The following is a 17,073-nucleotide window of genomic DNA, read 5'->3' as shown; positions in this document are numbered from 1 at the left end:
TGGGGCTATATCCCTGAATCTAGGGGTGGGAAGAGCTTCCCTAAACTCTAGGGTCTGAAAGAGGTAGAGCAGTTGCTCCCCCCAAAATATGGAGGTGCTATCATCAGGAAAATGTGAAATGAGTGCTGGGCAGACAAAAAAAGCACCTGTTCATCATGATCCTTATGCTTACCTATTTAGACTCCTTGAAGAGGAAGTCTGACCCATCTCACTTTGTTCTTCCCACCAGGCCCCAGATGGGGTTCCTGGCCTGTGGATCCTCCGCCAGATTCCTGATAGTGATGAATCAGCCGTGGCAGCTGACCTGGGTCCTTTGTGGCTGCCCCTCTGGTAACCTTGGTGGGCAGAGTGACAACATGATTCACGTGTCCTCAAAGCCCTCTGTCCATTTGCTGTAGTGGGTGGGCTTATGAGGAAGCCTGAGAGGAGGACTCACAAAGCAGACTGGGATCTCCAGGCCTGGGAAATAGACCAGGGAAAAGGTAGGAACTGGCTATGGTCTCTGTGTCTATCCTCTCTGGCCCAACATCCGACAGTCTGTCTCTGCAAAATGGCACAAGGACCCTAGCTGGGTCATCTTCACTGTGCCAAATACAAGACAATTTCTTTAAATTTACTGCAAATGCTCAATGGGGATGGACCAGAGTGCTTGTTTACTCCAAGCACCAATAAATGTTGATAAATAATGCTATTAAAAGTGTATTATTGCTCTGATACTTTGTTATACCATCTTTCCTCTTACTTTTTCCCCACGTAACATTCACTTTAGAAGGCCCCAGCCAAAAGCCAGACACCAATAAAACTGCACCTAGTCCCCCAGAACATCTTCATTTGTGAAATACTCAAAGACTCAGCACTCGGGGAAAAGCCATGGAGCTATTTCACTGTTTTGTAAACTTTGCAAAATCTGCAGTTCCTGTGGTGGAGGCCTAACTGTACATTGAATTTGAAATTTTGAAGCTTCAATTGCTTAAAAATATTGTAACTGCTTCTCAAACAGGAAAATTGCATTTAGATTTCCCTCTGTGTTTAACCTCAGACTGGCAAGAGATAGTCTTCAAATTTTCCCAGCAAATGAAAATCACTTTAGGATTGAGATTGCACATGGATAGTTCCTACCACTAGGAAAAGAAAATCTTCAGAAACAAACACAGTCATACATTTTGGGCCTATCATGTGGAGAAACAGATGACCATTTTGTTCTATAATCCATAGCATGAAGGATCTGGGACAAAGACAAGGAAGACATTCTTGAATATAAGGTTCAGGCACATCTGAACTGTTACTAAAGCAAATTTCGGTGTCCTGCACTAAATTTTCTTACAGCCAGCCTCCTGCACAATTGTATGATCCCTTCAGCACTTTTCACTTCAAAATTCCCTTTCTCCCCACTGAGGCTCTAGTGCTCTCCAACCACCTCCTCTCATCAGTCAGTCTTATAACTCATTCAAACTAGTGTGATTGTTTGCATCTTAAAGGGGACCAGCGGGAAGAGCGCGGTGCTTCACTCAAAGGAATGAGTCAACATTGGTGAAATTTTAGGCAGTGACAGTGAGTCTATTAGGCAGATTACTAAATAGGATTCTTTCTTGTCTACCCAGAAAACTGATTTGACCTGTGATAAATACATCCGATTTCCTTTCTCCTTTCCTCTCTCCTTGCCTTCCTTCCATCTATTCAACAAATATCTCTCGGGTGCCTCTCTATTCCGTTTTCTATGCTCAGTGTTGAAGTCCTAAAATGAGAACTTCCTGCAATAAAGGGAACTGAATCCAGGAAATAATAATCATAATCCTACAACTACAATGACCATTTATTGAGGAAGTGCATACTACATACTGGCGACAATGCTAGGACAGCATTTAATCTGCACGACAGCCCAGTGAGGTACGTAGTATTATTTCCTTTCCACAGATGAGAAAACAGAGGCACTGTTTTTTCGGTCCAAGGTCACACACTTTAAGTGTGATCTGGAATATTAGTGCAGGCATTCTGACTTCAGAGCTTTTTGTTTCAGGCGAGATTAGATTGAAAGGTGCCAACAGGGTGGTCTACAAGTTTCCTGGTGTGCTCTGTGCTACCCGAGAGCTTGTATTGAGGGTCAGTGAGAAGGGCCAGCCCCTTGCTGAGTGCATATGAACCCCAGGAGGAGAGTCCCAGTGAGGCGCCCCCCGCTTTGTTCCCCTCCACCCAAAGGGGCCCCCTCCTCTCAGGAGCAGACACCAGAAGCTGGCTGTGCCCCAGGCGTGGCTCTGGTCAGGAAGAGAGAATCTTTTGTGAGCTGCTGGCCTGGTCTCTGTTAATGCCAATTAGCGTTCCTCCCTGCTTGGTGCTGCGCGGAGCTGCAGGCTTCTGTGATCCTGCTGGCTAGGAATTCTGGCCTAGAAATGCTCAGGATGTGGGACGGAAGTCAGAGTCTGAGGGAGAGACGGTGTCATTGAATGGAGAGGAAATGGGGTTTCACAGAGGCGTGCGGGACCTCCCCCCACCCCACCCCCACCCCTCCCCCCCACCCCACCCCCCCGCCCCCGCCTCCGGCCACGGCAGGGCAGGGGCCAGACAGAGAGCAAGAGGAGGGAAGGCGGCATCTGGGTCAGCCTCTGCTCCACCCCCACCAATCTCGCCTGTGACTTGGGAGACTCTTCTTGAGATGGAGGGAGAAGGTATAGCGTAGGCGCGGACGTCCCTGGGCTTATAGGGAACTCTGAGAAGGGTTCTTCTAGGGGCTCAGCTATCCAGGGGTCTCAGTACCCTGCTCCACCTTAAGGCAAGCCCAGAAAATTGGCCTCAGACTCCCCAGTCGCCCATGATCTGTGGCTGGCGGTGGGGGGGTGGGGGTGGGGTAACCTTGAGTGAATGGTGTCCAGTTAGCAAACTGAGTCCTTGTGAAGAGCAGGACAGGGGGCTGCTGAGAAAGACCTGGTTGCCCCATTATGAGGCTGCCATTGGGCTCCCAGATGGGCATGGCTGAGGGACCCCTGAGACCTCGTGGCTGGGGAGATGGCCCCATGTCAGCTTGCTAGAGCTTTCTCCTGACTGCCTGGCCCCTCAAACTCCCCTCCCTTGCCCTCCGGCCTGCTTCGTGCTGCCCCCTCCATCTGTCCTTTTCGTCTAGTCGTGGGCTTCCTCTGGCCCGTCTCTCTCCGTGGAGCCTGCTTGGCCCGGCAGCCCTCCATGCGTGGTGTCCATCTAGTCTCACACTCCAGCCCTGCCTTGGGCTGGACGGTCCATACCACACTCCTGCTTCCTGCGGGAGGGCTGCCTCCAGGGTCGCCGCTGAGCAAGCAGCCGCGGGCAGCACGCAGGAGCCCGTGAGGATTCACCTGTCCCAGCTCCTGGCTCCAGCTCCACCTGCCTGCCCAGCTGTGCACCAGTGACTCACCCAGGTGCCCCAGGGAACGGTTTTCCAGAACCCTATCCTGCAGGTTCAAGAAAATCACTTCCCCTTCCAAACACAGACGTTGTCCTATTGTCTCCTCCTTCCCTCTGGGGGCCTTTCTAAGCAGGACATGAGCAGGCGGGACAGGTGTCTACTGTTGCAAGGTGCCCAGGCTAAATTTCCCATCCTTGAGCCCCCAGACCCTCTCCTCTTCCTGGCAGTCTCCACTTTATTCTTCGTGGATTCTCTGAGCTCCTGTGATAACATTTACTCCCTGGCCTTACATCCCTAGGAGATGGGGGGTGAGGGAGGAGGCCTGTAGGTTGACAGAGGCCTTGTATATACTTCTCAAGCCTCAGACTCCGTCCTTCTCTGTCACTGCAGGATGAGAGAAAAAATGATCATTTCTCTCAGTACCCAGAGAAGAGCTCCACATCTCTGCACCCTCCCTGGTGAGGGCAGGCACTGCTGCCCCCTCTTCCTGGCTGAGGCTCCCCTCACCACTGCCTATTTCCTCAGGGGACCTTGGGTGCCAGGCCTCAGGGGCTGGGAAGGAGCTTTGGGAGCCAGAGGCACCATTTCATTTTACCCATTGGCCACCGCTCCCACCCTGTCATTGCTGGCTGATGGGCTGCTTTGCCAACAAAGCTGTCACCGAAGCTTTCTGCCAGCTTGTCCCTTACCTCTCCCAGGGAAGGAGTGGGCGGAGGGACCCGTGATTGAGCTTGACCCTGCCCTTCCGGCAGGTGCTGCTGCTACCCACAGCTTCCGAGGAAGGAGAGGAGCCCTGCCAGGGGCTGCCCCTGTGTTCCCACAGCTTGGGGTACACAGTCAGCACATACCTGCCTATCCCCAGCCCCCTGAGGCCTGGGTCACAAGACTCTCGAGAAGTAACGTGGCAGGAAGAGACCGGTGCCATGGCAAACTGGAGATCTCAGCCTGGCACTGGGGGCTGCTGGCATCTGGGTCTCCCCTCCATATTCCAACCTACCAGCATGGGTTCCTCCTCTCAGACTGGTCCCATGAATAGGCCCCTGGGCCTTTATACATGCTGTGTCCCTTCCTATGCTCTCCTTTCCTCTCATTTTCCCTCCCCTTTCTCTTTTCTGTCTAAATCCTGTCCACACCGGAGGGCCAATCTCAACTTCCACCTCCCCCAGGGAGCCTCCCTTGACTACTCCAGCCCACAACAAGAGCCCCTTCCTCTGAGTCCTCATAGCTCACAAAATAGAACTAAATTCTATAGTATCTCTCATCACATATTAGTCTTGTTTTTCCAGTTATCCTGTCAGTCCCTTGAGGACGGGAGACCATAGTTGACCCTTTATTGCCTCTCCCAGTGCACCAGAGAAGGGTTAGACTTTTTTGGAACTCAGCCATTAGTGGTTGGCTAATTGGAACCTGCTGAATTTGTATGTGTGTATAGTTTTCAGGTGCCTACATGTATGCTTGATTTACATGTTTGTACACACATGTGGGGTGTGTGTTCATGCATAGAAATAAGATTCACATATATGTACCACATGTATAAATAGTTTAATTCATTCAACAACCATTACTGAGACCGTGTCACAACTGGGCACTGTGCCAGGTGCTAGGGTTACAATGGTGAATACAGAAACAGACTGCCCCAGCCCCTTGGAGGCTCTATTGTTAAAGAAGAAATACAAAGAACGTGAGCTAAGTGTCATGGGGGAGCACATGGCAGGGCTACTCACTTTAGCCAGTCTAGGGAGATAGGTCAGGGAAGGACTCATGGAGAAAGGAAGAGATAGGCTAAGACTTAGAGTCTGTTGAGTATTGAATTATATCCCCTGAAAAGATATGCTCAAGTCCTAACTCCAAGTTCCTGTGGATATGACCTAATTTGGAAACTGAGTCCCTGTTGATGTCATCAAGATAAGATGAGGTCATACTGGGTTGGGGTAGGCGCTAATACCATGACTGCTGTCCTTATAAGAAGAAGGAAATGTGGACACAGACATGGGAAGAACACTGTGTGACTACAGAGGCAGAACTTGGGGTGATGTGTCTACAAGTCAAGGGATGCCAAGGATTGCAACCACCAAAAGTCAGGAGAGAGGTGTGAACAAATTCTCTGAGCTCCCAAGAAGGAACCACTCCTGCCAACACCTTGATTTTGGACCTCTGGCCTCCAGAACTGTGAGAGAATAAATTTCTGTTGTTATGAGTCACCCACCATGTGGTACTTTGCTATGGCATCCCTAGGAAAGCCCTAATATGAAGGTTTACTAGGCTAACTAGGGATCTACCAGGTGAGGAAAAGGAGGGAAGGATGATTCCATCACAAAGAACAGACTACACAAAAGCATGACAGAGAGAAACAGAAAGTTCAGTAGGGCTGGAATGTTCCCCAGGAGGTGAGAAGGGGAGGTTACACAGTAGAGTGTGTATGTACCCACATGCAGTTTGCATGACAGTGATTGTGTGTGTATGAATAATTAGTGTTTTCATGTATGTGCTTTGGGGGCTTTTCCATGTTTACTCCTGCTGTTGTGGCTTGTGTGTTTCTCCACGCTCTTGCACAGTCTGTGTGTTTGTGCTTTGCATGTCAGTGCCTGTGTGTGGATGGTCTGCAGCTGTGCATTGAACCCAAGGCAGCGGGTTTGTGCCCAGTCAGAGGAAGTTTTGAGGCCATGCAGAGCCCAGGTTTCTTATCGACATGGTTGATGCTCACTGTGGATGGCAAAATCCTGGTCAAACTGTGCAATGACTCAGGTAGACATCAGGAGCTCAGAGCTTACCTGTCCTGATTCGAAAAGAACTTATGAAGGCAGGAAAGATGGTGCCTGGACTTCACTGGCTAGCAAAAGCCTAGTTCTGTGTGGGACAGAACTACTGAGTCCTTGAGTTTGAGAGCTGGAGGTGGCATAGGAGATGGTTCAGATTCCTCTTGTCCCTTAGCCCAGCCCCACTGTCACTGCCCCTGGAGATTCCTCAAGATTCAACCCATGAAAAGGCACCTTGCAATTTGGCCAAATACCCTTCTGCCTGGAAAACATCTTCTTAGGGGAGCCCCAACCCCTGGACAAGGATTGCTGCCAAGAACAGGAATCAGGGGAAGGGCCACCCCTATTCCAGGCCCTCCTGATAGGACAGGCAAAAGGTTGTGTATGTGTACATTTTTCCAGAGAATAGGGTGCCTGGCTTTCATCACAGCCAAGGGGCCTCTGACCCAGGAAATCTAAGAACCATTTCTCGAGTCTAGTCTGACATTGAGGGTGTGAGTGTTTGCATGGTATGTGCAGGTGTGTGCAAGCATGCGGAGCTCCCAACCTGCTTCCTCTCTGAGAATATGGTTGGATCAGGATGTCAAGTGCAGCCTGAGGCCCTGCCAGCTGCTGCCATGGTCAGAACACAGGGGGCTGTCCTTGACAGGGCTGATAGAACAGACGGAGCCAGTGTTAAGGACAGGGAGGGAGGGGTGGAGGCGGCTGCTTTGGGGAGGAGGTCTGTAACCTAGAGGAGCTCCTTGAGATCAGCTCCCTGACTAATCAGCCCTTCGAAGGTTCACATTCACGATGAAGCCTTGGAAGTGCAGCAGGGTAGATGTGTGGGTGGGGATGGGAGGAGAGGGTGCATGGGGAGAACTGTGAAGGTTCTGTAGAAGAAATTGGGGCTGTTCAGGACCTTGGTCAGTACCCTCAGGGTTCCTGCAGCACCAGCTTTCTCTGCTTGTTTCCAGCCTACCCTATGTTAATACCTCTGGGTTTGGTGGAGATGCTAAGTAGAGTGGCCTTGCGGGTAAAGTTCAAGGTAGAATTGGGGGCCTCACTGAGGCTACAGAAATTTAAGAAGTTGGATGGAGAGGGGGGCCCCTCATGGGTAACTAGAGTTGGGAGGAGGAGGGAGAGGAAGTACCTGTGGCTTGCATCCTTTTCCTCATCCTCCTTGCCTGAGGCACTGGGCTGAGCTGACCTGGGCCTTGCCATCCCTGCCCAACCAGTCTTCCTTCCTCCTGCGGGCTCCCCAAACATTCCAGGAGTGTGTGCTTCCCTGAGACTCTTCTCTGAGGCCTTTCTCACATCCCTTTCCTCTGCTGCCCCACTCCTTTCCTGTGCCTGCCTGCCACCATCACAACACCACCCTCCCCTCCCCCGCCATCGTGTTTGGCAGGACTTCACTGCTAGCACTGTGTTAAGGACCCTCTGGCTCCCAGATGTGAAGGCTCTCTTGCCCCTTCTTTCCAAAGAACTTCTTTCCAAAGAACTTTCTTCGAGCGATTAATTAACCTCATCATATCCTTTCTGTGGGGCCCAGTATGGGGAGGGATGAGAAGCACCTTATCCTTGAGGACAGTCAAATAGACATGTGGGCCCAGGCAGCTGCTGGGGGGGTTCTCTCAGAGCTGCCACCCCCTCCCCACTTGGGAGCTGGTTGCAGAGTAAGGCCAGCTGCAGGGAGAAGTGGTGTCACCCATCTGCTCTCAGCCCTGGTTTAGCTTCCACACAGCCTAGCAAAATCCTTTGTAATCTGCTCCCTCCAGTTGCTTTGACCCTTTCCCCCAATCCTCTCCAGGAAACTTCTGGTGCAAAGGACTTGGGGAGGAACGCAGATGAGGATAGAAGAGCACAACCTTGGATGGCAGCGATAACCTTTCCCCCGGATGCTGTGTCTGCCCTACTGGTGCAGCAAATGACATGGAAATGCATAGAGACGCAGAGTGTCTGCATGCAAATGTACCCAAGCTTTCTGGCCACTCCACTGGTGGCCCCTGGGAGAACCACACATTCTGATTTCTTGCGGCCCAAGGGATGGGGCCCACAAACGCTGGGGCACTGGATGAAGGGAACACCGAACCCACCTCAGCTGGTCTTGATGCCAGGGGACAAGTCCCCTCCCCCGGCCCTACAACCCCAGCTAGGCCCTGGTGCACTTCGTGTGTGACACCTGGGGAGAGATGGGGCCTGGGCTGTGACTCCGAGAACACACAGAGTGGGAGAGACAATGTGGGGCGTTAGCTGACACCAGGCCCTAGAACTAGACACACTAAGCTTGTTAACTCATCCTCTTTCTGACTCCCCGAGAAGTTCTTAAGGAAACTGAGGTTTAATAATGCAGGCACTTGGCCCAAGATCACACAGGCAGTAAGTTGGGATGCCTGAACTAGACTGAGACTTTCATAATCTGAGCAAAACTTAAAAATGTACATCAGATCGTGACATTCCCTGCCTAAGTCTCTCCCACGACTTTCCAGTGTCTCCAGCAGGAAATCTGTTTCCTTAAATATATATATATATATATGTATGTGTGTGTGTATACATATACATTTATATATATCCATTTCCTTTTGGTGGTTGGTAAGACCCTGCACATCTAACCGCATCTTCTCCCACTCCTCATCACTCACTCTGCCCCAGCTACCTGGCCTGCTTTCTGTTCCTCTCGTACATGTGCTGATTCTCTTCTCAAGGCTCCTGCACTTGCTGCTCCTTCCTGTTTGGAACACTTTTCCCCCCAGTCTTCATGGGGCAGCTCCTTCTCATTCTTCAGGTCAAGTGCCACCTCTCTGGAGAGGCATTCCACGACTGCCCAGGCATCAGTGGCTTCCATCCTTCCCTCTCTATCCCTTCATCCCATTTCTTTCTTTCACAGCACTTAGCAACATCTCAAGCTATTTAGTGAACAATATTGAGCAATTAATAATTTGTTTATTGTGCTTTGCCCTTGAGAACATAAGCTGTGCACAGTGCCCACCATTGTATTCTCAGGGCCTGGTGCTTAGTAAGTGCTCAATAAATGTTCAATGGACAAATGACCTCAGAAAAGCTTCCCTGGGCCCCAAGGGTGGGGCTAGAAAAGGGAGGGGCACACTGGGCAGAGAACTGGGTTGCAGACCATATTGAGGCCAGATCACTGAGACTCTGGTGTTCATAGAAGAGAGTTTGCCTTTCTGTCAATGAGGTGTCCTTTCTGCACAGGGAGTAAATGTGGACACATTTCTTCAGACTTTGTGTAAAGCCAGGAAGAAGGGACAAGGCTACCGCGCATCCCAGGACCAGAGGCGGGTGCCCTTGGGCCCCCTGCATGTTCCCAGCCATTCCTGATCTTGGGTGAGGTTCAGGGCTGCTCAGGAGCCCACCCACCTCTCCCAGGGGGTTGTGGCAGGCATTGCCTGGCAGGGAGGGAGAGAGTGCTGCTCAAAGAACCTGATCTTTTGCATTTGCTGACATTCTTGGATTTGGCATTTACAACCTCAGGGTTCTATTCCAAGGAGGCCTTTTGCATTTGATGTAAATATTATGGTGATGAGAGGCGACATCGAGAATACCCTGTAGGAAATGTAATTCCACCCCCGCCAGGCTAGGAGCCTCTCCCCGCTGCTGCTTTGGGTTGTTATCAGGGGATTGATTCCTCCCAGTTCTTGGGTTAACCCAGAAGAGCCCCCTGCACTCATAGGAAGTAGGGTCTGGGAGTAGCACATTAGCTATTTTTCCAGTTTGCGAAGGCACTTTCACCCATCAATGTGGGAAGCAATTGGGGTGAGTGAGGAGCTGGTTGGTACTGCAGCCGTTCTTTGCAGGGGATGTCCCCTCCTGGAGGAGGCTTGGACAGTCCTCAGCTCTAGGGGGTGGGGGTGGGGGATCCAAGAGAGTAATGGGCACTGTAGTTCCCAGAAGTCATCTGCTTTCCCAGTTACCTTCTCAATGACCTTCTCTTTCCACCTGTCTCCCAGCTGGGTTCAGCCCTGGATCTACATGCCTCTCTACTCTGCTTAGCACTGGGGACCCCCTCCAGCTAGTGTGGCCCTTGGTGCCATACTCCTACTTTCTTCTCAAATTACCAGGGAAATGACGTTCATAATTCCCACATGCTGTCATGGTGGGGGGCTAGGACTGCAACAGCTGCCCTCAGATGGTCTGCAGGATCCGTGAGAGACATGGCCCCTTTACCCTGGTATCTCTTTGATGTGCTGCATGGCCATGAAAATTTTGTGTGGTACAATGGGAAAGACTCCAGATTTGAACTCAGAAGACCTGGATTTAATCTACTTCCATCTCATACTTAGACTGTGCTACCTGGGCAAAGCACTTCACCATGGGGTCTCTATTTCCCAGTCTATAGGAAGGGGAGAATGTCACCCAACTTTATTTAGATTGCCATGAAGAAAGCTTTGGACATAAGAAGGAGGCTCAATATTTCTATAGTAAATGAATGAGTGAATGATGTGGAAAGATTTTAGGCTTTGGATTCAGAGAACTTGGATGGGCAACCCAGGTTTAGCACTTCTTTCTGTGTGATTTGGGACACAGGACTTCACCTCCCTGAGCTTTGGTTTCTTTTAGTAAAAAACAGGGTAATACCTACCCCCCAGCATTATTGCAGAATAGACAGTTAATATTAAAATACCTCATAAACCGTAGGGCACTGTGCTCACTCTAATATTACTTTGTGAAGAGCCCTGGGGGAAGAACTACGAGGGCTCCCAAGATAAGCAAAATCCTTGGACCTAGCCCTAGAGGAGCTGCGATGGATTTGGGGGGAGAATGCACAAAGCAAGGACAGAGCTACACAGAGAATCCCCCACATTCATTGACTGTACACATATTTATGGAGGACTAGGCGTGCTTTCATAGGTCTATTGGAGATTTTAGGTTAGGCCTCATGGCAGAGCCTTGGAGATCAAGGTAAGGCCCCTAGATTGGCTATTCTGTGGGTCAAGGTCTCAGAAAGCTCATATGCTATCTATGCTCCTGATTTCCCTTGTGGGGTGGCCTCTGACTCGCTGAGTCACTTCCCTCAGTCATTCTCCAACGGAGGACTGTGCAGAATCCATTGCAGGGAGGCCATTTGAATCAGCCATTCAGGGGGTGGCCCTTCCCCACAGGTCAGTGGCCTATCTGGCCACTGCAGCTGGTGGCCACAAAAGGCTCACCAAGAATCCAATCTAATGGAGTGGCAAAGGCTCCAGCTACTCTTCCTGGGAGCGGGCGGGTGAGTTGCAAGGTGATTTTGCTGCTGTCACAATCTCCCTTAAGACACAAGGCTGTTCTCGAGGGCAAAAATAGCAGCTTCAGAGGGAGGAGGGTATTGTGACATCATCCCCAGTTTCAGCCAGCAAACCCCTCTCCAGACAGCTGATCCTGCTTGCCCCTCGGAGACTAGGGCCAAAGTCCTAGGGGACGACTTTGGTGGCTCTGAGCCCCTTCCAGCCCTCTGGCTCCAGTTCTGGGCTCTGTCTGTATACAGGAATTGCCCCCACTCAGCTGTTTCACTAGATGAAGAGGAGTGCACTCAGCAGTGCACCGTGGCTGGGCCCATGCCCACCTTCACCTCCCCAGGGCTGAGTGCCACAGACCTGAAGGGGCCCCGCAGCCTCTGTGGAGCAGCAGCACATAGGATGGGCTGGGGATGCTGAGGATGGCACCCAGCCTGGAGGCTGAGCTGAGGGGAAGACATTCTGCAGTCCTTGGGAGGTGGGAGGAAGAGAGGGAGGAGTTTGTGCACAGTTCTCTGTGTGTGTGTGTGTGTGTGTGTGTGTGTGTGTGTGTGTGTGTGTGTCCTGCAGCAGAAGATGGCAGGAATGGGGACTCCATAGCCTCTACTGATTAGAAGGGTTTTGAAATTGATAAATTACTTTGTATTGGGGCAAAATGATTTGACCAGATTTCAAATGTCTCAGGGAAGGGAAGCTTCTCTTGGGCCAAGTATTGATTGCATTTAATAGAGCTGGGACTTTCTCACTTAAAAACAACAAAATAAACATCTAAGAGAAGGCACTAATTCACCTCTCTCTCTCTCTCTCTCTGTCCTTCTTCCTCTCTCCCCTCTAAGAACAGGAAGGGATCTAGAGACCCACCCAAGGCTAGGGTGAGGGTAAGGTCAGGGGGGCATTGCTGATGTTGGAGCCATTGAATTCCTTTGGGACAGATTGGTGGTGGGGGCTTGGGAAAACAGGGTGCCCTGGGTTGGTCCCATTCTTTCACAGATTGATTTTTGCCAAGCAGCAACTGTTGACTGTCGGAGACTTTGATAAATCACTAACCGAAGTGATGAATGCCCTCAGGCTGGGTGGGGTGGGAGAAAGGTTGCTAGCTTGGGAGGCATCCCAGGGAAGGGGAGTGGTGAGGATGGAGGGCTGGTGGGCAGAGGGAGACAGCAGAGTTAAAGCTGAGCTCTAGAAATCTGTGAGATAGTCCCGGATAGCTAATCCTGGCCTTGTCTCTCAACAGGATTTGACCACAATCATTAACTCAACAGTGCTTCAAAATTCATTTTCAGTCTGTCTTTTGTCTGTCTCTTGCTGTCTGTCTCATTGTCCGTCTCTTTATCCAGCTTCCAAATGGACTCTGATGGTTTCCTCCTAGGAGAGGATTCCCGTGAACCTGCTGGAAAATGGAAAGGAGGGTGGGGAAAGCTAGTAGCAAGTAGGAGCTTGGCACTGGGAAATAGGTGGCCTCTTGGAATGGGTGGAGGTGAGGTACCTGGGGCCAGTGGAGAGAGGGAGGGGATGGGGAATGAAGATACATTTATAGAGCAGCCCTGGCTAGAGAGATGCCAGTTTCCACAACGTCTTATTTCTCAAGGAGGGAAAGGTCACGTTATGTGGTTCTCCCATTCTTCTCCCCTAAGCTGTGAGAGCAGAGACCTGCCTTGATTGGGCTCCCTGAGGAATAGCAAGAAGTGCAGAGAAGGAGGGAGACCAAACCAGAGCTGCAGAACTGATCTCCCATCACGGCCAGTGGCTGCCTTGGAGGCAGCCCAGCTCACAGACCACAAGTCTAAATCAGCTCTGGGTGACGTTGGACATGTGACTTAGCTTCACCCATGTTTTCACCTACAAAATGGGATCATATAATAGATTTGCATGAGGTTTATATTGATTAAAGGTTATATCTTTAAAGAACTTAGAACAGAGCCTGGCCCATGGTAAGCATTTGGTAAATGTTAGCTTTTACTAACCAGCATTATTTCTCACTCAGGTAACAGCATGGCAGATTCTGAAGCCACGAAAACCCAAAATGTGTCAGCCATTCTGAATTCAGGAGAAGGGACTCCTGGCTCTGCCTGAGGGTGGACAATTCTAGCGAAATTCCTGATCTGCAGGTCAAGCCGTGCTCTATACCGTCGCTACTGTCCGCGCTGATGCACCATGGGCCGAGGCTGTGCTGCATTCTCTATAAAGCCAGCTGGATCCTAGCCCTTGAGAGGCCTGCCAGCCCCCTGGCGGGCTCTCGCTCTGCCCGCACGGGTTGGGCTTGGCTCCCCACCCCACCGTCCAGGCTGCCCCTCCCAGGCGCCCAGCCCCAGCCCTGTCCATGGTGCTGACCCGCATGCCCGCCCACAGTGCAGACCTTGTCCCCTCAACCATTCCCTCTGGTCCCCAACTTTAAACATCTCTGATGATCTCCCCAGTCACCAGGAATGAATTCTGAGCTCACATTCTGGAACTCTGCCAGGGAGAAGGAAGCGGCGTTAGTATAAAGAATCACACAAAAGGCCGCAGGTAATTATGTCTCTTTTAAGCTGCTAACAGGATTGGCCATTTGATAAATGGGAGGATTTGAGGCTGTTTTGTCACTGACAAGCTGTTGTAAGATCATATTGGAAGCTGAAGACAGTTTATCTTCATGTGTGTGGTGGAGAGGGGGAATTCTCAGTGGATTTTACACCCTCTTCAAATTAATGTGATTTCCTAGGCCAGTCCGGGGCACAGGAGTGCGTGATCTTTACGACTCACCCCTGATTAGATTACCTGGCTCAGCAGCCACCTGCAGCCCCTCAGAGTGTCCTCACCCTCCCGGGGCCCCTCCCTGCTCCCATCCCTCCAGCTCCCCTCCACCTCCAGCTCCCTCTGACCTCCTCACTCCCCTCCTCTAGCCCTGCTCTCAGGTCCAGCGGCTGAGCAAGCCCACAGCTCAATTATTGCTGGCTAGCCTGAGAGGCAGAGAGATCTGGTTTCTTCTGTTTCTCTGGAGGCAGCAGCAGAGAGGGAGGGGGTGGGGAGAAGAGGGAGGCAATGGGAGAGGGAGGGGGGAAGCAGAGGAGGAGAGAAGAAATAAGACAAAGAAGGAGTTTAACCAGAAAAACAGAGAGCCAAGCCGAGGTAAAGAAAAGAAAAGAAAGAAGAGAGACAAAAACAGGAGCAAAGGGAGAAGGGTTTTTTCTTTCATTTCCAGAACCTTATCCTCCACAAGCACCAAGGTAGCTACCTTCTCTGAACCTGGAATTAAGCAAGTCCTCTGGGAAATTTTTTCAGATGACTCTATTATATTATCTTCATAGCACTTGCCACTGTTATCTTGCTTATTTATTTATTTGCTTTTATAATAATTGTCCTCACTCCTAAATTAGAAGACCCATAAGGGCAGGGATCATGGCCACCATGTTCTTGTCAGGACTCCAGCACCTAGTAGGTCCTCGGTGCATGTTTACTGACTGCATTATGTGGCAGGTCTGAAGGGGCAGGATGGCTTCAGGGTCCAGGACACCATCACTGGCTGGATTTGAGCAGACATTTCTGGGGAAAGAAATGCTTTGACAGTTCTGTGGACAGAATTAGGTATCCTCCAGGACAGAGCTTTTAAAATGTGGTCCATAAACCACTGCATCAGAGTTTCCCGGAAACCTGCATTTTCACAGGCATTCCACATGATTTTGATGCAGTGGGTCTGAAGTTCACACTGTGAGAAACAATATTCTGGGGAATGGGTGAGCTGGGGGCTCCTGCTCCAAGGAGATCTCAACAGAGCTGGAGCAGTCAAGGCTGCTCAGTGCATGTCTGTGTGTGTGCTGCAAGAGCAGTAGTTGAAATACCTACAGTGGAATGAGGAGGCTAACAGCCATTGTTTCCAGCCACGTGCCGCCTCATTTTACACACATTCTGGGAGCTACTTGTGAGGGAGCCCCCAAATTCAAAGGAAGGAAAGAAAGGGCTTAGCCAGGTAGCAGTAGTTCCCCCTCCTGACACAGAACCCTAAAGGAAGAGGAGGACAGCAACAGATGTGAGGAGGAGAAAGAGCCCTCCCTGCCCTGTGCCCAGGGGCCTCTGCTCCCCACCCATGGAAGTCTCTGCAGCTGGTAAGTCATGCCTCATTTCCCAGGCAAGCTGTGTGCCCACCCCCAAGCCCCAGGCCACCTCCCTGCCTCTTCAGGCACCCCCTGTCCCCAGCTTGTCAACTATGTATGCTCCAGGATTGATTGACTGCTCCCCCAGCACATGCCCCCCTTCACACACACACACACACACACACCCCCCAAAGTCACAGCCCCATCATATCAGACACAGGCAGGGCCCACACAGGACACCTGAAACACAATAGTAGGTGCTCAGAGGTAAAGAACCGTGTGCCTAAGCCATGGGACAGCCTGGGTGTGTTCATGCTGGACCTCCATCTGGGCCTGGAATGGGGGGAGGAGGATGAAAGACAAGGGCCAGCTGGTTTAAAAAGATAGCTCACATGATGCCACTTCTGCCCAGTAAAATCAAAGCATGTAGATGAAGCTAACGCCACCTCCCATTCCCTCTATGCTCCAGCAACTCTAGCCTTCCTTCCTGCCTCAAATACCGCATGTTCTCTTATGCCTCAGTAGCACCCTCACTCATGCTGCCCCCTCTGCCTGCAATGCTCTTTTCCAGTCTTTCACCCTGTTTATCTGGGAACTCCTACTTCTCTTCCTTGGTGGGTCTTTCCAGCTCTTCTGGCTCTGTGCTACCAGGGCCCTGCAATCTTCACTGTTTGCCACACTCAGCTCTCTGGTCATTATACATTCAATGTCTATCTTCCTCATTAGACTGTGAGCTCCACAGCAGGGGTCCCACACCTGTGTGTCTTGTTCACTGCTGTATCTCTGGCACCACCATCCACGGTGCCTGGCACATGGTGGACACTCAGATGGGAAAACTATGGCTTAGACAGAGTCATTTATTTCAGTGAATGGTTCTTGAGCATCAGGCATGGTGCTAGACCCTGAGGATGCAGAGGCAGGCAGAAAGGCACTCTCTCTCCTCACAGAGGCTGCAGTCTGGTGGTGAGATGGATAGTTGTCAAATAATCATACAAATTACTGTAAAATTGCAACCGTGACAGGTGCTTTAGAGGCTCATAGTGCCAGCAAGAGTACATAAAAGGGGATTTGGTCAAGTTCAGTAGGTCAAGGACGTTTCCTGAGAAGACAATGCTTCTCTGAGATAGAGATGGTCATGTAGAGCAACAGTGGAGTAAAGAGTGTTCTGAAGAGATAGAACAGCATGTGCGAAGGCCCTGTGGCAGGAAGGAGCACAGCTTCTACATGGAACTAAAAGTCCAGAAGGTCTGAAGTGTGTGGGGTGAACAGGGAGGCTGAAAAGCTGGCAGAAGCCAGATCATGCAGGGCCTTGTCAGGGGAGGTAAGGAATTTATTTCTTCATCTATGAGCAAAGGGTTTAAACACTGAAGTGTTGAAACAGCAGGGGGGTGTGCTTAGGTAGCAGTGATATAGTCAGAATTGCATTTTGAAAAGGTCATTCAGGCTTCAGCTGAAGAAGAAAGGGAGGGGCTTGAACAGAGGCAAAGAGACCAATAAGTGTTGCAGCCATCCAGGCTCGGACCAGGAAGGTGCTGGTGGAGATTGAGAGTAGTGGACAGTTCTTGAGAGAAAGACACACCACAGGTTGGTGGCAAAACCAGGACTAGTACCCATCCTGAGCCTTTGCACCTTCTTGTAATCATTGACCTCCTGTGGAACGTCCA

The sequence above is a fragment of the Hippopotamus amphibius genome, chromosome 1 (assembly GCF_030028045.1).
Source record: "Hippopotamus amphibius kiboko isolate mHipAmp2 chromosome 1, mHipAmp2.hap2, whole genome shotgun sequence".
Classification (NCBI taxonomy): domain Eukaryota; kingdom Metazoa; phylum Chordata; class Mammalia; order Artiodactyla; family Hippopotamidae; genus Hippopotamus; species Hippopotamus amphibius.
This window is presented reverse-complemented; position numbering follows the sequence as displayed.